Below are 4,830 nucleotides of genomic sequence, written 5' to 3' on the forward strand. Positions count from 1 at the left end.
CGATGTGAAACTTTCTCACCGATGAGTGTGAGATTGCCATAATAGATATTTTCCCGCAAATATGGTCAAGCGTGGGAGTTTTTTGGCCCTCGTGACTTGGTCGGCGAAGGGTAGGCGTGGAGGGTAACCCCCTCTCCTAGGGGTTTGTGGGGCGCTGCTGCCAGGTAGGCGTCGATGAATACCTTTCGATGGAGGGGTCGCGAGCCACTGGTGCGCGAATAGTCGTGGAGGGTTACTACTCTCCAGAGTGAATTGCGAAAGTGTTATGTCCTAAATTGACTCCTGGGAGGGTGGTTAAAAATGGTTGCGGACATAGGCGGCGGAACGATTTGAGACAAGGGGGGGGGGCACCATGGCTCAAGGAGCCAAACCTAGGGTACCCCCAAATCCTGTTTTCTCATCGGATTTAGGCCACTTATTTTTCGTCACAGCCCTGACCATAGACCTCTGTATACATGGACTGGACACAGAAAATCCGGCCATGACCACAACGGCCCTAAAAGTAAATGCTTATAACTCGAGAGTCAGTTCACCTACGACATCCATTTTTTCACCGCCGCATAGCCCCATTCATTGAAAATGATGGGGATCATCCGCCGAACCGATGCGGTGTAACGGGGGAGCACCAGCACGTGGCGCGTGAGAGATGTTTGTGAAAATGGCGTGACAGTATCTCGGGAACGGCTTGACCGAATGAGTCCAGATTTGGCACACAGCTAGGTATTACACACCTGCCAATAACGCATGTCCCAATTTTGAGGTGCCGATGCACGTGCGCACGTGCACACCCCTTCTTTGTATCTCAGAAACTACTCGTCCGATTTCGCTCAAATTTTGTATACGGCAACAGCCTAACAACCATTGCTGGTTCACACCTCAAGCAAGGGGTGCGACTGCACGTGCGCACGTGCACACCCCTTGTTCATATCTTGGAAACTAGCCGCCCGATTTAGCTGAAACTTTGTATCTGCCTCCCTAAGAGCCAAGCTAAACGTTCCTGATACTCACCGCAAGCTTGAATTGCCGCTGCACGTGCACACGCGCCACGCGCGCACCCCAATTCGTGGCTCGGAAACTAGCGGTTCCGTTTTGTTTTGCTGAGATCTTCTACGCAGCAATGTACTCCATAACCACTGGCGACTTATACATTTGCGGACCTTAGAAACTTATTTCCCAACTGGACTGAACTTCTGCATTATCAGGTGCGGCTGCACGTGCGCACGTACACACCCCTTGCTTATATCTTGGAAAGTATCCGTCCGATTAAGCTGGAATTTTGTCTATGCCTCCCCAAGAGCAAAGCTAACTGTTTCTGATTCTCGTCACAAGCTCGAAGTGCCACTGCACGTGCGCACGCGCCACGCGCGCAACCCTAATTGGTAGCTCGGAAACTAGCAGTTCCGTTCTGCTGAGATCTTCTACGCAGCAATGTACTCCATAGCTTAACCACTAGCGACTTATACACTTGGTATCCTAGAAATTTGCTTTCGAACGGGACTGAACTTCTGTATAACGATGAAGTTAATTGGCAGTAAAAGCACATGCATTGTAAAATATATGTATTGCAGATCAGACTGAGCACACTTAGGTATACATAGCTGATAGTTCTTCAGCACCGAAAAAAAAAATCCAGCTCATCAACCAGTAGGTACCCACTCATCGGTTAGCTGCACGATGTAGCATTTTCACATGACAAACAGCAAAGCAAACAACAGAGCTAACAACAATGCAGGATTCACTCGCGGACGCTTTATCAATTAGCTGTGCGATTTTTTTTTTTCGAGAAAACTGGCTCACTGTTGAACCGCCCAATCCCGGGAAGAGCTGTTGGGTACTTGTTCGGGTGGAAGAGGTGCCGTTTTTCCCCAATCAGTCACCATGAAGACAGGGCACTCGAAAAAGATGTGCTAGAGAGTATATGCTTTCCCGCGTCACACGGCTCACCGACCCGCCAATGGTCGAGCACTTATTGCACTTCTCGAAAAGGTTCCTTGAAATCCGCTGTAATAATAGCAAGAGCCCAACAGTGGCTATGCCCAACAATGTAATGGCTTACACAGAGCTGTTGGATGTCCGCGGATAAGTGCTGGTGCATGTCATAGTCTTCCACCACCGATGGCGGTAGGATGAAAATGGGAAGAAGGATGGAGCGGGATGGCATTCCATTCATATGGCGCTGACGGCTACTGAGCTCTTGGTTGCTAAACTGGATCATCATGCAGTGTCCCTTGTGCGGTCTGGGTGTTCGTCAAAATGATGACAGAAAAGTACACGCGGTAGCGTTTAGCCGATACACGACCCTTGTGGGCCATGTAGCCGGTGGCCAAGGCCGCATTGGATGTCGTGGGTCGTGGTCCCCCATGACGGTGCGATACCAGCCAGCTGGCCAGTCCGCCTGCCACCTCTTCTTGGTGGACCGCGCAACGACCTGCGTGAGGGTGCGGACGTCAACCGGGGTCATCTGCTGGGACAGCCCGGCCGCTTCCTTGGCCAGGGCGTCCGCCCTCTCGTTGTCGGCGAGTCCACAGTGGGCTGGGGCCCATTGCAGCTGTATTGTGCTGCCGTCAGCCGTCAGGCGCTACACTTGGGCCGCAGCGCCTCCAGCCAGGAGCTGCCTCGATTCAAAGGCGTCAGCAGTTGCTCGATCGGCGGAGCGACTCGGCCTCGCCGGCCTACCGGACACTGCGGCCGATCTTGTCGCTCCTTTTCTATCATGTCCTAAATGGGCCACTCTTTTAGAGAGCGTGCGCCGTACAACTCGGTGAGGACCTTGGCCGGCAGAATAGTTTGCTGGGCGGCGACCGGAGCCGGCTCGATCCCTGCTACTACGGCCTGTGCGGGGCTATGCAGCGGTCAGCTGACAGTCGCACGTAGCTACCGCTGGAGCAGCCAGATGGCGGAGAGCGGGATCGTTAGGACAGCGGCTGCGTGCTCCAGTGTTCCGTCCACGCATCCCGATGAACGACGCTGTAGGCAATGATTCTCCACATCAGGTCAGCCTGTGGAGCTGCATCGTGGGCTACACCCGGGAGCAAAGGCTGTATCAGCCTCACTGTGCCAAATAATGCTTAATGAGGTCACTGTACTCTTCAGCAAGCACCGAACACTGCTGATCAATTTTCCCTCCTACATCATGTCGGCGACTGCTGCTGCTCCTGGAGTTGGCATTTCGATGATGTGCTATCCTGGGGGCATTGTTCGTTGGCGGCTCGTTGACTATCTCTGTGAGTGGCGTCACTGAAAGAAATAGAGAAAAAAGTATGTCGGTCACACTTTATAGGATAATGTGTGCTTGGCGGTAATCTTTTACTTTTAAGAACAAGCGGCCCTCGCCAAGCATGATCCACAAAGTCATTACGATAGCATGACAAGAACAAGTAAATGTGTTTGTAAAATTGAGGTTTCGGATAGATTTATGTATTGCAAAACTGCCTTTACACAGTGATACTTGATATTAACCTACGTCCTACAAGCACATCTGCATTGAGAGGCAAACGACTTAAAAGTAATAATGAATGTAAATGCGTCAAGATTGCTATTTTACAGTTTAATCAAAGACACAAATAGATTGATTCGAATTCGATGGCATTGATTATCTTGTCTACAAGCATGCCTTCCAACCATGGCAGGCAGTGCAGTAACTAATCTGGTTTATTGAATACCGACTTTGGCGAGCAAACATACCAGAGAAAAAGCAGCAAAGACAAATAACAATGAAGCAAGTTATAAAGCATTACTCACGCTTGGAAGGATCTGGCTAAGGGTGGATGGAACCACAGTGTATAGATGTAACGATGCGTCAATCAGGAACGTTTGCTTGCTCTTCCTGTGGGCTCTTGTAGGTAGGTAAATGGTCTTCTCCAAAATGCAGCTAAAAAACGAACAATTGTTCAACAAATAACCTTCTACTTGTGACATTTAATAACGTATCAGTTTGTATGCACACCGACACCAATTATTCAACCGAAACTTGATAAGTCCTCAATATGAAACACTTAAAAGCGAAACTTAAATATACAATTCCAACTTTATGCCTTGCTTTATGCCTATTTTATGACAAAACACGTAGGTCTGGGAATAATGCTAATGATACTTTACAGAAAGTCACGTGCTCTTTTCCGTCGCCGTCATTAAGACGAATTTATTTAAGACGGTCCGTCATGAGCGTTGCACTTTTATCCCCTTTCAGAGCAATAAAACCGATTTAACGTTATACTGTTTTTGAGAACAAGTATCCTAGAATACAACAGCATAGGAAATTAGCTCAAATGCTCACCAACTACCGGATATTTATCCGCATACAACTACAACGATCATAATCTGTTGGATTACACGATCAACAGTTTTAAGTCGTTTGTTGTTATTTTTAGTTATGATATCAACTATTCAGGTGTGAATAAGCGGTAGTTGTGGGGACCATGGTTGTATTCAAAGTTTCAACGAAATGGGACTGTTTATTTCCGAGATATAATGGAAGGGTGCGCACGTGCGCACGTGCAGCGGCACCTCAACATTGAGACAAACACCAGCAATGGTTATAAGACACTTGGGTATATGCAAAATTTCAGCTAAATCGGGCGGCTAGTTTCCAAGATATGAACAAGGGGTGTGCACGTGCGCACGTGCAGTCGCACCCCTTGCTTGAGGTGTGAACCAGCAATGGTTGTTAGGCTGTTGCCGTATACAAAATTTGAGCGAAATCGGACGAGTAGTTTCTGAGATACAAAAAAGGGGTGTGCACGTGCGCACGTGCATCGGCACCTCAAAATTGGGACATGCGTTATTGGCAGGTGTATAATACCTAGCTGTGTGCCAAATCTGGACTCATTC

General features: G+C 48.7%; 1 long non-coding RNA gene across 1 annotated transcript; it reads right to left on the reverse strand.

The window, feature by feature from the left end:
* Positions 1 to 1,544: 1,544 nt before the first annotated feature.
* LOC122383729 lies at positions 1,545 to 4,268 on the reverse strand. The gene is made up of 2 exons (XR_006256880.1): positions 3,742 to 4,268; positions 1,545 to 3,237 (listed from the first exon to the last, which is right to left on the reverse strand). It is a non-coding gene; the product is annotated as an uncharacterized LOC122383729 (long non-coding RNA).
* Positions 4,269 to 4,830: the final 562 nt, after the last annotated feature.

Source organism: Amphibalanus amphitrite, unplaced genomic scaffold (assembly GCF_019059575.1).
Source record: "Amphibalanus amphitrite isolate SeventyFive unplaced genomic scaffold, NRLGWU_Aamphi_draft 000013F_arrow, whole genome shotgun sequence".
Lineage (NCBI taxonomy): Eukaryota > Metazoa > Arthropoda > Thecostraca > Balanomorpha > Balanidae > Amphibalanus > Amphibalanus amphitrite.